This window comes from Cyrtonyx montezumae, unplaced genomic scaffold (genome assembly GCF_038088225.1).
Source record: "Cyrtonyx montezumae isolate F1298 unplaced genomic scaffold, pur_monq_1.0 scaffold_7, whole genome shotgun sequence".
NCBI lineage: Eukaryota > Metazoa > Chordata > Aves > Galliformes > Odontophoridae > Cyrtonyx > Cyrtonyx montezumae.
Genome location: NW_027072078.1, coordinates 18,866,708 through 18,889,418, shown reverse-complemented (window position 1 = coordinate 18,889,418; position 22,711 = coordinate 18,866,708). Strand labels below are relative to the sequence as shown.

Genomic DNA, 22,711 nt, shown 5'->3' with positions numbered 1-22,711 from the left:
AATTTAGGCCTTCTACTCGACAATTAGTAAGGATGAGACACTTCCAGAGATCTCAGCTGTCAGAAGTGCTACTGAAACAAAAACACAGTGAGTCACCAGCACCAGATCTTACCAAACAGTTCTCAAGATTATGAAGGAAAAAAGGAAGTCAATTCCTCTCCTAAGAGCTACTACTCAAGTAGTTCTCAAGAACTACTACTAAGATTAGGGAAGAGTGATATGGAAGGTTAAGGGAAATATACTGTTATCTGTAACAGTAATAATCAATCATGACTATTGACTGTAATAGATCTAGATTATTTTAAGAGAATTTGTAGTAATACCTTAATACTTACAGAAACTAATCAAATGCATCCAGAAACACTTGAATATGTGTGTTGTATAAAATACAGAGAGCTGTGCAATTACTCAATAGCCTTACCCTACAGAATCCTTTTACCAAAGTCATTTTTATGTTTAGAGTAGCCTTTAGTTTATTGCATATTTTTTCTTAATGTTAGTGTGTTGCCTATTGTGCTTGTCATAAAACAGCCTGACCAGTAGCCACTCATCTCTAAAGAAAAGGTTTCAAGACCAAAATCTCAGTAGTGCATATATTTAGTGATCAGCAAAATTTTAGAAAAGGTATTTGGAACCACGAGAGGACTTATCTTTAAGTGTTAGAGAAGTTAACAGCTGAAGCTATGCTGAAATTTAACTACTCTAGAAACTGTTAACAAAATGTCAAACCTAAAGAAACTATCATAGGGTTATGAATAAACCAGATACTTTTCAAAAGTCCTTATCACTTTTTTTCAGATTAGACTCATTTTAAAAGGATATAGCTTCAATTGGAATATATATATATATAAAATTAGCACAAGTAGCAAAATAAGTTGATCAATGATCTTTAAGAACAAACTTTTATCTTCTGCTTACAGGTAAGCAGGACACATTTAGGTATTGTTTTTGTCATGCTTCAAAGTTGGTTTAAATCACTTCTAGAGTGTCTTCTATCTCTTCAGGGGAGGACTGACTGCTGTGTATCTGCTATTTGACTTATACATACAAATACAGAGTTTTAAGTGGAATATGATATTCCTTGGAGTTATCAGTTATCTAATTAATTCTAAAAAATTATAAATTGTCTCTTATTTCTTTACTGTCTTCTTTTCTTAACATCTAGTCTAATGGCAGCTGAAATCTATTTGTTAATGAGGTTACCTACCATCATTTGCTGGTGCTGTCACATGTGAAATAACTGCTACAGCTGATCCAATTACTCTTCAGCTCCACTGTTTGAACCATCTGCTGCAATAAACTGATTTTGAGTCTTCCTGCTCAAAAGGTATTCCCTCTCATTTCCAGACTAGGAAAAAAGCAGGAAGAAGGAAAAGAGATGGAGATGATATCATACTTAACAGAGCTGACTAAGAAAGGAAAATAACCTGTGTTTAGAGGAACAGGTATAAGCTCCAAAACATGGCATTGAAGATGAATATATTGACCCTTTCTTTTCAAAACAATGATACATTTTTTGAAACTTTAAATATTTTCAGCTGTTAGACATAAAGCTCAAGTGTTCAGTAATTCTTTATGCCTGTAAGGTAGTACCACCACTGTAGAAGATAGATAAATTATTTCATTTAATTTGATTGTTTTAATTGTTTCATTTGATTACAGTTGGTCTTCACATATATATATATATATGTATATACATTCCTACAGAACTTGCTATCCTAAATCCAAGACTTAGGAAATAACAAGGAATTTAGGCATCTGAAATACAGTTTGAAATACATCATGCTACAATATTGCTTGCTGCAGTATTACTAATTCCAGCTTTCTTCAAAAACAAAATATTCCTTGAATGTTTGAACAAAAATTGCTATACCTTGCTCAAACAAAGGTACACATCTTACTAAGTTAAATACACGATCATAATCAAATGTGCATTTCAAATGCATCTTCTACACAAACAGAAACATTACAGCAGTAGCCTAAGAGAAAATTTATATTGAGAATGACGATTACGTTTTTGCAGAGGACCTTGATGACTATTTTTATTATTGCTTGTCTGTGTTAAAACATTTGTTGTATGGCTCATGTCCTTGCCTTTAGACATAAGGCTTTCTACTGAACTAGAATTTTCTGAATTCCGAACTTTTAAGCTTTGTTTAAATGAGTAGACCCAAGCCTCATGATAATTGTTAATACTTGCTTGTGCTCAAGCGTCTCAGTTTTGCCTGGGCTTTAACTAGCTGGCTGTCCTCTGAAATCTATTCTCTGACTATTTTGAAATAAGGGAGAAAAATAGGAAGCCAGCAGATGGTATTCTAACATTTTTCAAGTTTTTTTTCTTGTTTGTTTGTTTTTTGTTGTTGGTGTTGTTTTTTTTTAATGTGCCTTTCTCGTGGATTATCAGAAATGCACAGGCATGAGGTCCTTTAAAATATCTCAATATATGCTAATTTTGAGCTCTAGCTCAATAAGAACTTCAACTTGGCTTCCCCAGACTTCGGGAGAATCTTCTTTGATCATTCATTTCCTAATAGATGTGACATCCTTGTCGATAATAAAAGATAAAATCCAGTAAACTCATCAAGGCAGGGAACCAGGCAGCCTACTTAATCCAGTACTGAATTCACATGACGACAACATAGGTACTGACTTAGACTTGACAATCAGGGAGAGCAGTGTCAGAATCAACACTTGGGGAAAGCTGACATATATAGTAATAAACAAAAATTATAAAAACAAATATTAGCAAAATTATCAATAGTACACCCAGAAGGATTAAAGAGCTCCTTCTTGTATGTGGCACATAATTTTAACCTCTAAATAAAGTACTGGTAAGATTTTGAAAAAAATGATTGTTGTTTTGTGATTTAAATGTAAATATTAAAAAAGTTACATTACAACTTCATCCTTATTTTGGTCAGAAGTAGTTCTAAAATATGCTATAGAAATATGGGTCTTGTACTTCTGTAAGTAACTACGTTATTTCTGTTTCTATACTGTCAGAGAATTGACAAATCAATAACATACACTTTAAACAAGCTATTAAATATGCTACACTAAATGTAGTAACTTATGAGGTTTAATGACTTAGTCTTGCAAAATTCCACATTTTAGATTAAAGGACAGAAACCCTTAATATAAGAAAAATTATACAGCCTCTCTTGTATTTATATCAGTATCAGTAATCAGAATACATTAAGTTCTCCTAGCATCAGTATTGAGCATAGCGTTTTTACTTTTATTTTCTATTAGTTACTGTCTGATTAAGCATAGCATTATTGTTAATTAACCTTAGTTATCTTCTCTAACAATGATATGCAAATCTAACCATGGTAATCCAGGTGGAGGCTAATTTAGCCTTGTCTAATTACAAGTGGACTTCATAGAATTTAAAAGGGCTTATTGATATTATTTTCACCCAGAAAGATTCCCTAAATATTATCATATTCTATTTCAATAAAATTATGCAATTTCCAATATATAACTTCTCCAACATTCTAATTGTTGGCTTCCAAGAACTCAAACATAAAGAAAAAAAAGAATATTCTATACTTCTCACACAAAATGCTAAGTGAGAGATGGTGACATTGTTAACCATAGATGCAAAAAAAAAAAAAAAAAAAAAAAAAACAGAAAAGGCTTTTTCAGATTACCTTTGTTTAAATTAGGGAGGCATTTGTATCCGTTAGTGGATAATGCAGTCCTTCCTATCCATTCCTTCACATACATGGCTTCTTTCAAATCCCGTGAACTCCAAGGGAGTAAAGTATAATGTTATTACATATATAACATTTCAGAGGATACGCATCTAATGAGATCCTCTTAAACTCACTTTTAAAAGTTTCCTCCTTACATGATATACCTAGAGATTATATATTTGAATAATCTTAGGTGAAATAATAATGCTAATTCTGTTACCTTTTCTATATTTTACTTCCAAGCTGAACAGTAATGGCTGATGTTATCCTGTTTGGTAAAGCCAACTTGAAAAAAAAATTAACATTCTTCCTCTTAATTTTACTTTTGAAGGCATGTCTTGTATTCTTCCCTACACAATGCAACAAGGAAGTGACTCATCTGTGTAAGGTAAAGACTCAGAGTCATTTTATTTACACTCCAGAGGCACAGGAGGAAAAGTAGGAACACTGCACTTTTAGGAGATCCAGAAATGAAAAACTAAGCCAGTAGCAGCTTAATTTTAATTCCACTGAAAGCAGCTGTACAATAATAAAAAATATTTGAAATGGATACATTGAGAAACTAGATTCCATTTTAGGTATGATTAAATATATTTGGCTACTGGCGCAGACTTAGCATAACATGGAGATGGGACAGGAAAACCAAAGGTGAAGAACAAGTATGTACCAAATAACACTGACAACCTGGGGAGGTATGCTCTGGCTTTTTTGTCCATGAGAAAATTTGGGAAATTTTTACTCATTAAAGTGTTTCAAGTTCTATATACGATAATGAATTTGAATTAAAAGAGTACACATACATTCACACTTTGAATGTTGACAGAGATACAAACTAGTTTTTTAACTCCAGGTTTTAGTCTGCAGCTTCCTTTCTTGACCCTAGTACTGAGACAACCTTTTTCAATCACTGCTGCATAACTTTTGCAATGCCATATTCTTTGGTATTTTCTTCTAATTACAGAGTGCTTTGACTTCCAATTAATTTTGCAAAAGATTTTACATTAATAACTTCTCAGAACCATCTACACTGTAATTTATTTTACTGTAATCAGTTCTTTTTCATACCTTTTGAAATTTCCTATACATGAAGCTGTCCTCATATGAGGTAAAATTCAAATTTGAAATGAAGGCTTTATTCCTAAAACACAAGTAGAAAAACCATGTTAATATTTTATTGTTTTCTCCACATCTGATGTTGCTTACTGTCCTTTCAACAGGAACATTCCCATTTCATTGCTCTTTTTATTTTCCAAACAAACATACGAATAATCTAAAACACTGCTGCACCATGTCAGGGAAAGAATAATAAAAAAAGAGCTATAGAAGTAATGTTCACAATGCTTTTGAACACCACTCCCCTAATTGTTTTAATTCTTGACAATATATGCAGCTCCCAACAGAGGATGTCAGGGACCTGCATTTATTTCCTCACCTACCCATCGCCACAAAAGACACATTCAGTTTTCAACCATACACAGTTAAAATCTCTATACACATATATAAATAGTATTGGAGGAATGCTGCACGAACCCCTGAGTGTCACATGTGACAGCCATCAAGATGAAGATAACAAAGATTCATAATGCCTGTCATTAGAGGAAAGTATTTTTCTAGCTTTTTTGCCTGGTAACCCAGACATTATCATCACTGGCACAGTTTAGTTCGCCACAATCAGTGGATGAAGATGCAGTATTTACTAAACTGCTTTACAGATAGATATTAATGCAAGTATTGCTGCAGAGTATGGGCATAAAGCTACTTCAGTAATTGGAAAGTACCACGTGACGGGGGGTTGCTATGGTATCTGCAAGCGTGACACTTTTATAAAGCAATACTATGAAGACGTATACAATTCCTTGACCATTTATGAACTTGCACGTTACAGATCCTACTTTAAAGAAAAAGCTTATTACATTGTTTCAGATATGTATGTCCTGAGAAAGTGTTTTTTTCTTAATTAGCTGTCACGTTTCACAAAGATTAACATCAAGATTATTGTTAAAAAGAACAAAACGTGCTTTTAAGACAACAGAAAATACAAGTGCACAATGTATCTGACACTACTGTTTTTCAGTGTTCTAAATTGTTGAAGTGTCATTCCTTATTTTCATCAATTGTTATTCTTGCAGCAGAGCTCATGTGTGCTTCAGCATGCAGTCTGCCCTCTCCAGAGGGATGAGAATGTGCCGCAGTGTACTTTGCTTGTGTTACACTGCAGTATGATTTTTTCAGGCAAGCACTAAGATATATGTATTTCTCCGTGCTCCCGATGATCAGCAAGGTAAAGAAAATATGCGAAGTAACAGAGGCTGCATGCTGGATCATACAGACAAAACCTAGATGTGTTCAGAGAAAAGAGTTGCTCCATCCTCCATTGAAAAACACATTGCTAATGCAGGGGTTTGTGAGCCACTATGCATTCTCACACTGCAGGTATTTCAGGACGTTTCTCCTGCTTAAAAGGCAGATAAGGTTTTCTGAGTATGTACTACAAAATGAGTACTTTAAGAATTTTCCAGACTCACAGAACACCAAAGCATTATTAATAACATCTTGTTATTTCATGATTGTTAGACATGCAGATGAGATATATACTTGAATATTTGACTCTATTAGAAGGTTGGAGGTGGTTTATGTGTGCACAGTGGAACGGAACATTTCCTATTAATAAAGGTAAAGCGATCTGTGTAATTCTCCAGTGCCTTTCTAATAGACACCCTCAGGTTGTATTTCAGTAAGCTTAGATAAGTGTGGCAGTTCTTATTACCTCTAGATAGAAGGCCACATACTGTTTAACAGAACCTACATGCAAAAACAGCTGGCCCACTCGCAGATGTATTACCAAGTAAGACCACGTTTACAAAAGCAGATGAATTATCATGTTCACTAGAACAAAGGAAATGTAAAATCCATGAACTGTTTGAGAAGCTAGAAGCTATTCACTGCTTCAGTGACTGCAACACCTCTTTCTGTGGCAAAAGAGGCCATCAGCACAGTGATCATCTGGCAGGTGCTTGTGCCCTCTGCTGGATGTAGCCAGATTTAAATATTATGTATATATAATTAGTATTTATAATTATATTATATACACATATATATTACACTATATATGTTTTAGTTATATTATATTTAATGTAATTATAAATGTAATGCATCTAACAGATAAAGGAGAGATGGAATTTAATTGAGGTTAATGCATTTTTTGTACTCGGGAATATACATTTCTGCTTAAAAAGAACAAAAATATCCTTCCAAAATGATTTCAGACCTCTAAAAATAAGAGAAAGAGCAATATCTTATCCTCTCCACCTGCCATCTTTCTCTTTTACATTTGTACAATGTAGGTAATTTTTGCATGCTGGATGCATTAGTGCTGTCCTTAGATGTGAAACAAGGTCTTACTACAGAGTAAGGCAAAGATTTTTAAGAACAAGATTTGCCTCCTTTTCGTGTACTTAAATTTATATAACACTTATAATAAAGATGTATATAAAATAACATATATACAATTATATATGTACATATATAAGTTGTTATTGATGGCACCTTCATTCCAAAAAAATATCTTGGATTAAAAACATATAAAAGTCCTGGGTGAGTAAGAAAGAGTAAGGGTGCTTATCTAATTCCTCTTTCATTCTCTTTGATCTACCAGGAATTGTAATAAAGTGCAATACTCTCCTGCTCTTGGAGTTTTGTTTTACACAGTGATACATGGCTAACTCATTTTGAAACATCTGTTGATTATCAACATTTAAAATGCAAATGTATTTTATACCTGCAGGTTAAGGAGAAAACTGCATGTCAACTGTGTCTTCCATATTGGCAAATCATTTCCAGGTATACTGGAATAATCTCAAAGAAATGAAAAAGAATACAAATTTATTCAAGTAAATACTTAATACATTATATATATATTTATGACATCTGGAAATACAGTACTCTTTGCAAAGGAATAAAAGGTTTAGAACACAACAGAAGTATGAATAACTTCAGTTTGATTCTCATTTTAATTCAGAAAATGTTAACATTAATTGTAAATTTCTAAGGTAAAATGGTTTTAAAATGACCTCGTACACTTCTGCACACTACTGAATTGGTAGGAAATTTTTTGCATAACTATTTCATTTTTATTCCACTTTTTTTTTTTTTTTAACTACCAACCTATCTAGCACTGACTTTAAACATTTTTATTCTTTGAACAGCAATTCAACAGTACAAACAAGAATTTTTACAGAGCATTTACATTACTGCCTTGTATAAGCATTGTTAGTAAACAGAATGCTAGTACAACAACTATTCTGTATTAAAACAAACAAACCAACCAACAGGCCAAAAATAATAATAATAATAATAATAATAATAATAATAATAATAATAATAATAATAATAATAATAATAAAATCAAGTTAGATATAATTACAAAAACATCCAGATTGACCTTGAAAACATCACTGTTGAGGACTATTTATTTACTTATTTATTCATGGCTTCTTCTAGCCCAAGTCTACAACAGGTCTTCTTCACAACATGTGAAAAAGAAAACTGCATTAATTACCCCCACACACATCCTCTTGCCCCACATCCTGCTGCCTGTTTGTAACCTCCTGCCAGGGACAGTGCCTGTTAGGCACTGTAATTGCACTGGGTGCCTGAAGCCACCTCTAACAGGTCCTTTTGCATTCTTTTGGTAAGCACTGGGTTTTTGGAGTTGGATTTGGATTAGAGGGACTGTTATTACCTTCTGGGGTTCCTCCTATGGCAGATCTCTGAGCTCTCACCTCTGGGTAAATATCATCTGATGGATCCACTGCTCAGCAGTACCTCTGAGACATCCAAAATTTGGACTTGGCTGCCAGAGGTTATTACTGGAGCTCTTCCTAGAAAACTCGTAAAAACCTGACAATACTCACATAGTTGCAATGGATTTCCTGATTTAAAAAACAAACAAACAAAAGCAAAGAAACAAACAAACAACAAACAAAACAAAATAGTGTCCTTTCTGTTCAGGACAGTTTAGACATTTCTGTTTACCTACACAGTGACAAACTGATACTGATACAAGTCATAAAGTAACACGTAATATAGATGTTTAGAAAATATTGCTTCAGTGCTTAAGTGGTTTACCCTCAACTTCAACAACTACTTGTTGAATGTATTAGTTTCCTACAATAAAAACACAAAGACTAAAACAAATACATAAAAAGGTTATCTTTATTCTTCTGGGTTGTTAGCAACGTAGTTATTTTTCATAAAACATTATCCTGCATGCAATTTACCAGTACAGAAACCAGTTTCTGTAAAAGCAGAAGCCCATCTATATTTTGTAAGCCCATCTACTCTTTAAGGACTGCAAGGTCTTCCACTGCCCATGACCCAAGTTCACTACTCATTCTCATAAAGAAAGACTTTTAATAGCAAATTATATTTAAGGCACTACTACTGCAGGATGAATCCACAAGGACAAGCAGGCAGTAAGAATAACATGGCAGAAAAACAAAGTTTCTATGAAAAAAATTAACCTCAAAATTGATAGATAGGAATATGATTTTAAAAGAAAACTTTCATCCATCTTGTGTCACGTACAAGGAACTATCTCCTGATCAGAAAAAGACCTATGCTGTTCATTTCTTTTAAAAGTACTACTTATTAAATCTGTTTTCATATGATTAGCAAAAAACTGCAACTACCAATTCACAATGTATCTTAGGTTCCCCTCACAAAAAAACAAACCAAAACTGTTACAGATAAAAAGTAATATAAATGATTAACATAAAGGAATTTGTACTATCTTCTAATATGTATAAAATATTGTAAAAGGAATTAGTTTGCAAAATAGCATGAATAGATCAATATATATATATTTTATTGCCTCACATTTTAAGCAAGTTAAGCAGTATATTAATCTTGTATAGTCTATTTACTTATGGCATATTATTAATAAACTCAAAATAAAATCTATAATAGGAGCAAACTATTGCTTACTGTTCTGAGGAATGATGGTCTTGCTGAATAGTTTTTTCCTCTCTAACACTCACATGTCTTTCCATCTTAGACTTTAATAGCTGTAGAATAATAGCGGCAAGCATGCATCAGTTAAAGCTTCCCAATTATTTGGAGTATTACAGAATATATCATACGTTCTACTGAAATATTAAAAGCTACACTTATGAGGGTACATATTTAATGCAATAAATGTAGTATTTAGGTCAGTTTCTCTCTGTTCAAATAGGTACCGCTGTGTAAAATGACTGACTAAGTATCAGAGAACATTTTACCTACATAGGTACTATAAGCCATGATGTGAAAAAGTTATCTAAACCACAGTACAGAACAAAGCTGATTCAAATATATCATTTGGACATCTCCATCTTCTATGGAAGACTGCATTTCATAAATTGGAAACCTGACTAAAGTTCTATGGGGCTCAAAATTACCTTCAGTGTACTTATGTCTCCAGCATGTTCAATTTCTCAAAGTATGCAAATTTGAACCTCAGGTATAAGGCAATATTTCTCCCAATAGGTAAAACTTGCTATCAATTTATACATGTAGCATTGACTACTGTATTAAATGGGATTTAATTATGTGAAATGAAATTTGAAGAGACTGACTTTGGAATGAAGTATGGAAGATATTTACTACAAAGTCTACATTTTTTTCTTAACAAAATAAACTACCACTTTTTTTTTTCCCCAGTGATTCCCTGTAGGCAAAATTTGGTGTTTATAGCTATCCTATGATGAAATTCCATTTAAAACACACATGAACAAAGAGTTACCTTGAACCCTGAAAGTAAGGTAACTCTTTTTTACTGGCTTTATTTTTATCATAAAAGAAATTTTCTGTAGCATGAAGCATTTAAGTCATTCACTGAATAGGACTGTAAAAATGAAGAATTAATAAAAAGTATTAAGCAAATATAGTCAAATCAAGAGACAAAACTAACCTCTTCTGTGATTCTTCTCTTGTTTTGTTTTCTGATAAATTATTTTTCTAAACTCTATTTTTTTATCATTTGCTGTTGATTTGATGTAGATTCTGAGGTCCGAGAATCTGGAATCTCATTTTTCTGCTTTTAGAAGTGGTGGCTTGAAGAGGACTATGTTCACATTATAACACTGTAATTACCTACTCATGACATTTCTGTTCCTCTGAAAGAGCGTTTCTTCTCCCTCAACACAGAACTACAAATAATAGAATGTGAATTACAGCAAATGAGATCACCAAAAGAAAACAAACACATACATAGTAGATGAAACGTACACAGTGGATACACATATTCCACAAAATACAAACTTGCTAGAACTGGTAAATTTGCACTCCATTAAGAGTCCACACAGTCCAAGTAATTTCTTTATGTCTCTTCTGTACTAGTGCCAGCTGTTAATAAAAGCTATTCTTCTAGCAAGGTTGTTTCTCTGCTACATACAGGGTTTGCTAATGACAAGTCATTATCTTGGTGCAGGCACTGACTGCAGCACTGGGTAAATAGGTAAACTTGTCATTTTGGCATAATCCTTCAATAAAAGTGTTATTGATAAAAAACTTCATCTTCTGAGGCTTTAAACAGCCAGCACTGCCACTTCTTTATGTATTCTTTTTATTTCCTTTTGTCTTTCCCTTTGTCTTCTTTTTCTGATTTGTCATCTTCATATTTTTCCTTTTCTTGTTTTGTTACACTGTCATAGGAAGGTGGATATGTGGTAGATGCAGTCATATCTAATTTTTCTGAAGTTGAATTTTCACTAAACTTACCAAAAGTCATATCATTTTTGCTAAGTATATCAACCCCATCTTTGCGATACATATATGAAAGTTTCTTTACTGATCGTCTTAAAAGATAACATCTATAGGCACGCTGAATAATAGTAGCAGATACCTCCTCCTGCTTCCGTTTTAATGTGGTTGTGATTGGTTCATAGGAGACTTTGGAAGGATTGGCTGCCATAAAACGATCTTCCATCTGTATTCTGAGGGCATCCATCTCATCACTCTCCCCTAACACACGCTTTGTGAAAGCAAACAAAATGTCAAGGCAGTGAATTCTGTCACCGCTTACCATGGGCAGATCCATTGCAATCAGCTGGACCTTGTTTGGTTTTGGTATGAGAAGAGGAGGATCTAATGAAGCTGCAAAATCTGACAGTTTACTGTATTCTATGAATTGTGTTGCATCTGGATCATATTTTTCCCAAACCTCATAGAACATCTCAAAGTCATCCTCACCCAAGGGTTCAGCACTTTCTTCAGTAGCAACACCAAAATTCTCCAGAATCACAGCGATGTACATGTTCACCACCACCAGAAAGGATATGATGATGTAGCTGACAAAGAAGAAAATCCCAACCGAAGGGTTGCCACAGTCGCCTTTGACAGAGCTCCCTGGATGAGCTTTGTTAGGGTCACAGTCTGGCTTCCCACTGTTAAGGATCGGGGCTAACAAGCCATTCCAGCCAGCAGATGTGGTAATTTGAAAAAGGCAGATCATGCTGTTGCCAAATGTTTCAAAGTTGAACATGTCATCAATTCCATCTTCCCTCTTAACGTAGGCGAAGTTGGACATGCCAAATATCGCATAGATAAACATGACCAAGAACAGCAGCAGGCCAATGTTGAACAAAGCAGGAAGAGACATCATCAGAGCGAAAAGCAGAGTGCGGATTCCCTTTGCGCCCTTAATGAGACGCAGGATGCGACCTATTCTGGCAAGTCGGATGACTCGGAACAAAGTAGGGGACACAAAATATTTCTCAATCACCTTAGCTAGAAACATACCTGTAAAACATAAAAATAACATTAGAAGAGTAACATAACAGTAACAATCTACAAGAGTGTGAACAAAGAACAAACCTATCTATGCAGTTTCTGAAAATTGTAATTGGAGGAAGGATCAATAGATTTTATCTGCTATTTGTAATTTGTGCTTTTTTTCCAGTACTCTTAGAATAAATTAGTATTATTGTTTCAGAATTATTGAGAAAGTACTACTCTGAAGCATGCTTCTCATTTCCTAAATAATCAGGAGAAATGATAATTAAATATTCCTTTAATCTAAAAACTTTTCAAAGCATTTAAAATATACATTACTATCATTCATTTGAAATGTTAGAATTTCTTACCTACTATTGAAAGAATAACAACCACAAAATCAAAGATATTCCAGCCAACAGTGAAGTAATAATAACGGAGTGAGAACAGTTTTAAGACACATTCTCCAGTGAAAAGGACGACAAAGACAAAGTTTATCCAGTATAAAATATTTTGCATAACTTCACTCTGGTCATCTGTTTCTATCATCATGGTGACCATGTTAAGACAGATGAGGACCATAATGCCGATGTCAAATGCTTGCTTTGTTACAATATCAAACACCAAACCTTGAAATTTATTCTGAGGGGAGAGAAAAAAACAAAATGTGATAGTAACTTGCATGTAATGAACATTCATTTTTTCTTCTTTTTCTTTCTCCCTCACTCAAAATATACAACCAAACAAAAGTCTGAAAAAACCTAAAAGCACTCTTTAGTCACTTGTCTGGATTTATGTTTTCCCCTCAAAACCCAACATGTTCCTACTTCTTAAGATTTTCTGAATCTGTATTTCTCATGTATAACAATTATGAGAGTCTTTTCCTGAAGGATGAAAATATGAACAAATTTCAATTTAGAATGGAGAATTTCAATTAGGACTAACTCACTTTAGAGTTAAGGGACACTTTTGATAATTAACATACTGCTGTTACCCAATGTAGATGACACAGGAATAGCACACGTTCTTACCGCTGGCCTAGGTATAGGTTTTTGTGGTTTCTTGGAACCTAACTTCTTCATTGCATTGTAGTATTTCTTTTGTTCTTCTGTCATAAAGATGTCTTGACCTCCAAGGTAAAATAATAAAAATAAAAACCAATTACAGCCAAGCCTTTCATTTCATTAATTCACAGTATTGCAGAACATAATTTTTATGAAGCATGCATTCATTCTTGTAATACATTGTTATAAAAACATAAATACAATAATCATATCAAAGATTACTGAAGTATCTCAGAAGCTTTGACAGAAAACCAAAACAAATAAAGGAACAGAAGTAAAAAAAAAAAAGAACTCCTGTTATTTAAAAGAAAAATCAGACATGATTAAATATAATTCAGTTAAATATCAATGAAAAAACTTGTAGAAATACATATTCTATAGCTAACTATCATTAAACTCCACACTGTAAAACAATGAACCAGAAATAAAATAAGTTTCAAAAGTAGAAACACTCAACATAGCTGTTAGGTCAAGAAAAAGAATGCATGAGGAAAACAAGATTTCTGACACTACTTATTTTTTCAGTATGTATGTTTTATCATGTGAGTACAAGTATCTCAGTTCAGATGCTTTCTGCCACAGTAGAACTACTTCCACAGTGAGTATGTGGGGTTAGATTATCCCCCTACACTGTGCAGAGAGCATCAATAAGTACAGGTATACTCTCTGAGTTTTCTTGTCTGAATCTAAGGAAAGCAATTCAAGTAATTTTGTATCTAGACTGTTATGTGTAATACACACGAAAATATTTAGCAAAATTGTATTTTTGACAAGTGACTTCTGTTTCCTTCCACGCGTTTGGTTTTACATAGAGGCATTCATGATGCCAAAACACTGGGAGATGAGTTTCCATTACAGGTGAATCTCTGACTTTGTGAAAAATAGTGTTGATCATATTCAAGTAATAATTAATGTGAAGACGTGTTTGAGCCTTTCTGCTATGACTACTAGTAGACATGAAGATTTCAAAATCAAAGGAGATTTTGTACAGTATGTTCTCTTCATGAACCACACATGCAAGTATAATTCAGTCATTAGAGACCATGTGTTTCTGGAAGAAAAAGAAAAATTGTATTTGCTGATTATAGCATAAGAGCAATGAGAAACTATCAGCAGATTTTACTCAGCAGGAATATAAAAAAAGAAAGCAAACTACAAAGGAACTGGCACTGAACTGGGGACAATTACTGCTCTCTCACTGATGTAATCAAGAGTTAACATTACTGTCACAGTGTGCCATTCATTGGGAGAATAATTGACTCAAAGCAGGATACACATTATTTGACTTAGAGGACTTTAATGGTTAACAATTTGACAGTTAGTGGAATGCACACAGGGACCAAAAAAATGCAGACAGTTTAACTACACAGAGAAAGTATATCACAACATAAGGTCTTTCATGTATCTCAATAACACTGCCCCAGACAAATAGTTCATCGTGATGTGAAGTCAGAGCAAAGACAAGAATATTGTTGGGTAGTTACACACTGCATGGTTGATGCGTTTCCATGAGCAAAGGTGCCTCTACAAATCCAAAACACAAGCCAGTAATGGTTGTTAATTTGCTCTATTAAACTGAAGAGTAGCACACAGACAGAACATTCCCCAGCCTATTCAACTATTTTGGTGACAATCACAATAGCTACAAAAGTACAAAGGATGTATATGGATACCACAGCAGAAAGAGACCTTATGAATGCTTCCCTGCCTTTTTGAGTCATAATGTCTATAATAGCCAGCTTTTGCTAAAGTAACTAAATAGATCTATAACCACTTCATTACTGGGCATGCTCAACTTTAACATACAGACTGACAGAAATGCCAATTACATATATGTATATAACTTCCTAAATCTTCCTCTCCCAAGATCAGAAGTAACAGACCCAACTTCCTCTAAAGTTCTGCAATCCTCTATGTTATTCAGTGTGCCTATGTGGAGGAAGGAACTTACTGAAGGATAAAGATAGCATCAGTTTTATAACTACAAACTCTTTATTTCTATTATTTGAATAGCAGTCATGACACTCGAAGGATCTGATGAACCAGCATATGAAGCTACAAACTACAATCTCAAGTGGTATGTACTTTTCCAAGATTATCTTTGTGAAAACAACAACAACAAACTTGTAATCAGGTATACTGGACTGGTAGATTAAAAAAATAATGGTCTGACTCCACAAGGTGGATTTCACAAGCCATGCTGGGTGACCTCTATGGTATAGGCCAATCTCTCTTTCCTTCTGTAGGACTAAAGAGAGAAATGGAAAGAAAAACTGAATCAAAATAAAAGAGAAATCAGAATAAAATAGTTCCTGTACAACTATGAGGAAAAAGATAAAAGCAGTACCAAAGTCCCTATCTGAGAGGCAGGAACAACTACCTACAACTCAATAAGTTTACACAACTATTCATGGAAAGAGAAAAGCATTGTGAAAGAGAGTGAAAAAGCTAATTCCTCTCAAAACTCAAGAGTATAAAGACAGTCATCAAATAATAATACGTGTCTTCATATTTTAGATTTCATAAAACCTTTACTCTTTTTTGCATTTAATGACAGAAAACATTCAATTGGATCTATTCAGCCATGATTATCTGGCAAATTATTATCAGGATTAGACTACACTAACAGAGGGCCTTAAGAGATTAAGAGATGAAAAAAGTGTAAATTTTTGCCTAGGGTATATATGGAAGCACTGGAATTTTCCAATGCAATACGTCTAGCAATATCTTTATTTTAGTACAAGGAATGAAATTTGACAAATCACCTAGAATCGTAAATGAGTCTATGAAATGAGTCTCTCATTGTAATACATCATGTTCTATTTTGCTATTATTTAGTGGCTTTAAAAAAAAGAAAAAAGACTCTATTACAATTCTGCTCCATTTATATACAGAAAAAAAAGCCTACCATAGACAACACTCAGTTTGGATAGCAAATAGAATTTAACTTGCCATCATAGGATACATTTTAATCTATTTTAATCCCCCCTGGAATTTTTGACACAAACCTGTGTTCATTTGAATAATAGAATGTATTTTAATTGAGGAAAAAAATACCACACAAAAGACAAAAAATAAAACAACAAAAAAAAACCAACAAGACATCTTCACACATCAACTATCTCCTCTCTCTTGCAAACTCATTTACAACTCATGACAGTTACCCAGCACTCTTTATCTTGCAATAGTTTTAGGATCTTTGTATAGAACTGCTTAACACTTAATGGCAATGAAGTATTAAGAAAATGAAACATGTAGATACTTATCTTCTTTTTTTGTTGGTTGAAGTTATCTATGATGACACCAATGAACAAGTTCAGCGTGAAAAAGGATCCAAAGATGATAAAGGCAACAAAGTAAAGATACATGTACAGGTTTTCCTCATACATGGGCTGTTTCCCTACCTATAGAACACAGAAAAACAGAAATACATCACCAACAACAGGAAAAACAAATTACAGAGTACTGAGTATAAACAGAAGCTGTGACAGCCAACCAGCAACAGGGAAGGAAAACAGGGCTAGTGAAACAGTTATTTTGCAGAACATCCTAAACTTGTTCAACCTTTGATTGTATAAATTTATTCAGTGTCTTTTATAGCATACAGACACATCCAATTCCTCTCTAAGGACATGTATAGCTTACTAAATTTGACAGAAATAGGCAAATCTCAAAAGTAATTCACTTTCTGTAGATTTTGTACAAACAGAAGCTAAACAAGAGATGGAAAGAAATACCTGTATTAAAACAGGCAAAGTTCTGCCATTTTATTTTTTGAGATCATGAGAATGTGCCTTTGGATTAGCTACTGCAGGTGCTGTCACTTGCTTACTGGGCTTACTTCTGAGAACAGGAAAAATCCACTCCATACAATCTCAGTCATGAACATCCATACAAAACTAAATATCATTAGTATGTTACTCAATTTATGAAAATATTAGTACTTCTATGTATATTTTATATTTTATTTGAAGTATATGCATTTAATTTCTTCAGAACTTTAGACCCAGATAGAAAAATATCAGGATTTTATATAGTTTTTGTTACTTTACTTCAATTACCATTCAAGAATCAATCTTGATTTAAAATTGGTAAATTTTACATCACACTTACATCCCTAGAGTCAACAGCAGCATACATGATTTCCATCCACCCTTTAAATGTTGCCTAAAAACAAAGTTTGTTATTAGTTTCCATCAAAGATTCAAATAAGAAGAAACATCAAATATTTTTAACATTTTGAACTATAAAACCTTTTTGCAAAGTAGTCGTACAAAGAAATAGCAGTAAATATCAAGAGATGATGGTAAGAAGTGAATGAATTTTTCAAAAAGTAAATTTACTATGGAATATTTCTTCTTAATACATAAGCATTGAATAAATAATAATTTTCATGAAAATTCATGTAAATTCTACGTGGAGTGAGTTGAAATAAATATCTAAGCATACAAGAAAGACTGCAGTTTACACCAAAGTTCTCAGCTCTTAAATTTCTGACAACAAAAACTGGAGAGTGCCACCACTCGTTGGCATTTTCAGATGGAATATATAAATAATTCTAAAAGAAAATTCTGAACGTAAGTAGTACTGAGAAATCTTGTTAAATTATGCAATTGTTTAGTGCCATTTAAAAATAACTACTGCTTTTCCCTTGAGCAATCAGCTGCCAGCTTACTAGCATAACACTAACTACCCACTACCAGCTGGAGAGTTTACAAATGCAGAATAATGGCCAAGTGCTTATGAACACAAATGTTTTCCCAGAAGCAGTTTCTCAAGTGAATCTGATTAAGAGTGCAAGTTTACATCCTACTGGATGCAATTTATGTGTTGCTTCCAAAAAGAGTCTTGTGCTTACAATTCCAGCATTAGTAAATACTGCAATTGATCATCTAGAGTTTAGAAACAAGCTACAAATTACCTACAAAAAAAAAAAATCCACTTTAACAGTCAACGACTTGAATGCAACTATTAGGAATAACAGAAAGAGAAAGAACAGTAATGAAACAGTGAATTAAAAATCTTTTCATTTCTTTATTTCCATATCAATAGTGAAATGTGTAATTGATATGAGGATATCCACTATTTTTATTGGAATAAGCCCTACAACATCTTTGAGTATGATGCTAAAAATCTGCATCAACATGCCTTAACACCTTCACAGATCAAGGAAATAAAATACTAAAAGAATCCCAGTTACTTTTTTACATTTTTTATTTCTGTAGAATTAGAAAATGAGTGGCTGGTTGCAAGGGAACTTTATACTTACATGAAAGATATTAGATATTTGTCTTCTTCAAAATCAACTATAGAATCTATCAGACTGTTACCATAATCAGCAATAAATAGCTTCATAGAACACAAATACTTTAGTAAAGTAAGGCTGAAAATTATGACATTAAGTGCTACTGTTACATAAAGTTGGAGAAAATTAAAAAATTTATACACTTACTACTTGAAGCAGAGAAAGATAGCCAGCTCCAACATTATCAAAGTTTACTTTCACATTTTTCCAGCGAACATCTGATGCAGTGCTCCTAAGACTTTCACACATAGTTTTGTTATCGACTTCATTTGGTTTGAACTGAAGTCCAGTTGTGGTGTTAACACAGTAAAAGAACTTGCCAGCAAACAGATTTACTCCCATTATGCTAAAAATTAGCCAGAATGTCAGACAAACCAGAAGTACATTCATTATGGATGGGATTGCTCCAGTAAGAGCATTTACAACCACCTAGTGAACAAACACAGAAAAATATGCTTATATTTATACATAAATAGCAGTGATCAAGTTGTTGTGTTTTGTTTTTTTAAATAAAAGGCGTAGAGTAAAACATCAAAATATACTGAAATAATTAACATAAAGGAAAAGCATAGAATCATACATGCTACTGTTTGCCTTGCTACTCAACATGCAGTTCAGAGTTTCTCAGTGATTTAACAGTTTATTAGGCACATTTTGATGAAACTGTTTTACACATAACCTCATGCTCTCCTCTTTTCTTACCCTCATGCCTTCAAAGCGTGACAAAGCTCTCAGAGGTCTCAAAGCCCTCAGTGTTCGGAGAGATTTAATTGCACCAAGTTCTGAGAAACCAAGGGCAGTAGCTACTAAGCTAACCAAGGAGACCTAGAAGGAAAAAACATTTTTTCTTTTAATGAAGTATCCTCACAATACAAATGCAATCACTAGAAGAAAGAAAAATTTTATCTGGATATCAGGTGAAAAAAAAAAGAATATAAAGTTGTCAGTAAATTTCAGAGCAATTTAAACAAAAAAGAGAGATTCATCTCAAGAAATTAGCCTTGCAACCTAGAAAATAGTAGTAAGTACTTTACTAGACAAAATGAGGACTGCTGATTCACAACTATTTGTCATTTTGTCTCCTCAATCACTGATTGGAATCAAAAACAGTAAAACAGAAACTAAAGAGATGGAGTTAACAACAACATATAAATGAAGTAGTATTTAGTTACTCATTATATAATTACAGTGGAAACTCATTCATCAATTTTTTTTTAACTCAATTTGTGTTCTTAACTACGTATTTATGTATCAGATTTGAGTTGCATAAAAAGACAAGCCTAAACACCAGAAAAAGGTTACTTAGAGACAATAGTACTTACATCAACAATCAGGAAGTCCAGCCAGCACCAGGCATTAGTAAAGTAAGTTTGAAAACCATAAGCCACCCATTTTAGCACCATTTCCAGAATAAAGATGTAAGTGAAGATTTTATCAGCATAGTCCAGTATGATCTTGACAGTCTTGCGCTGTTCTATATATATATCTTCAAAAGCCTTTAAAAATGAGTTGTATGTAAGTCAGTTATTAATAGGTTTTTGGAAACTAAGAAGCCATCAGAACTAAAGAAAAAAAGTCATAGAATTGCTCTTTAACATTTAATTTATTTATTTTTTTACCTTGAAAAGACTATAGGTGTATTTTAAGTTTTAGATTTTGTTGTCTCCTGTTAATGGAATTACAATATAATGACTAAAGTTGTCAAGAAAGATTTTTAAAAATTTGATTAATAGTCAGCACGATTACAACCTGTCATTCCGATAAGCCCACTTAGGCTCAAAGTGAAGGAAGTCTCCTGATGATAATAAATACAACTAACAGAAGTGAAAAATAAGAGAACAAAGAAACAGATGAATAACTGTTCCAGTTACTGTTATTATTTCTTAAACAAGATTTTAAAGTGTAACTTTCTTGAAAAATCACTCTTTCACACATCTATCATCTCATATTCATCAAAACCTGAGCTGAAGAAGATTATTTGACAACAGAATTTTTATGAATTTATATGCACTGGGAAAATATTCTGGAAACAGTTCCAAGCTCTCTTTTTAATCAACACTTTTTTTTTTTTCTCAGTGAACACAAGTTTGCTCTAACCATATCTTTGATAAAACATTCCTTACAGACACTGTTTCTATGTATGTTCTACTTACCAGAGTACCACTGCTGAGAAGAATCATGAAGACAATGAATGTTTCAAACCAGTTGTGTTCTACTATCTTGAAACAAGTTTTCCTAAGGTTCCACCAGATTGTTCCTCTTCTGCTTTCTGTATTGCATCTACAGCATTTAAACCTTTGCATACAGCCTAACAATACAAAGTCAAGCCATTATATAGTTTTTGAATCAGAGAATCACAGAATGCATACAGTTGGAAGGGGCCTTCAAAGGTCACCCTTGTCCAAGTCCCCCGCAACGACCAGGGATATCCACATTTAGATGAAGTTGTTCAGAGCCTGACAGACCACCCACCACCTCTCCATGCAACCTGTTCCAGTGCTTCACCACACTCATCGTAAAAGACTTTTTCCTTATATCTACCCTTTAGTGTCCCCCATTTAAGTCTGAAAAGATTTCCCATTGTTATACCACCACAGACCCTGTTAAAGAGTCTGCGCCCCCTTCCTTCCTGCAGCTCCCATTTTTTTGGCCCTACAAGAGAGGAAATTAATTATGTTCTAAGACTTAAACCAGGATATGAAAATGCACTGGCAAAAATGCTTCCTTGAACTGCAAATGTTGTTTCAAACAACTCAAATGTAATTGTGAACTCCAAATTTAATTTTTATACCTTCTGTAAAACATGTCTGTAGCTCTGATGCCTTTTCTGGTTCAGTCTCAGCTTTTTCTTCTCCAAAGAGAGCCAAATTAACTGTACTTCCTTCAGATGAACTGGAAAGATTTAGCTTCTGAAAATAAAAGTCAATAGTAGCAGTTAAATATTATTTACATTTTTAGAACTGTAATTAATAATAAGCATGCAACACAGTGTACCAGTAACAATAAGAACAATATTTGTCACACAAACATCCACATATAGCAGTCAATGCTGTTGAAATGTGCACATCATCTACATTCTACCTACAGATAGTAGTATTATGCAGTCTTTCACTGAATTCCAGAAATTCTGGAATTATAATACAGTGTTAGAATTCCTCAAAGATAACTGCTAACAAGTAGATCTTTTTAAGTACATACATATATGTATATATATATATATTGTTTTTTTTTTCCTGTGGTCCACTATTTTCTTGATATATCTCTATGTTGCTACACCATAAATCAATATGAATTATACTGTATACTTTAGTTAATATATATTGGTAACTGCTTTCATCATAGCAGTCTTCACAACCTTGACAGCAAAGTTCTTTATGATGGAAGCTAACTATTTCTGGCATGTGACAATAAAGATACAATAAAATTTGGCTATTGAGTGATTAATTAATAAATTTGCATTCTTTTTGTTTTAACATAATGATCATTATCTAGATTGGAAATTGCTAAAGTAAAATCCAGGATTAATACAAAATCCTGCTACAAATTTTAATATTAATTTGAACACTTCCCTAACACATTTGTAAAATGAATTACATATGCTCTGTCTTAAACATATAGTTATTACTTTTAATATGAACAGTTTTATGTGTTTTTCAAATGTACTGAAAAGTTTCAAATAGGAAAAAGTATTACCAATACATTTCAACTGGCATTAATATGCGTTTATGCAGTCTCTTTTATTTTTCTTTTTTTTTCAATGCACTTATGTATAACATTGTGCATTCTGAAACTACTCATTACTCTGGTACACATACCTGTACAGTTAACACCTTGAAAGAAAAGGATCTATATTTTTAAAAGATTGCAGTAGTAGTTAAACAGATGCTAATAAA

General features: G+C 33.2%; 1 pseudogene; it reads right to left on the bottom strand.

The window, feature by feature from the left end:
* Positions 1-10,674: 10,674 nt before the first annotated feature.
* Positions 10,675-22,711, bottom strand: part of LOC136058071 (sodium channel protein type 2 subunit alpha-like) — a 33,952-nt pseudogene continuing 21,915 nt past the window's right edge.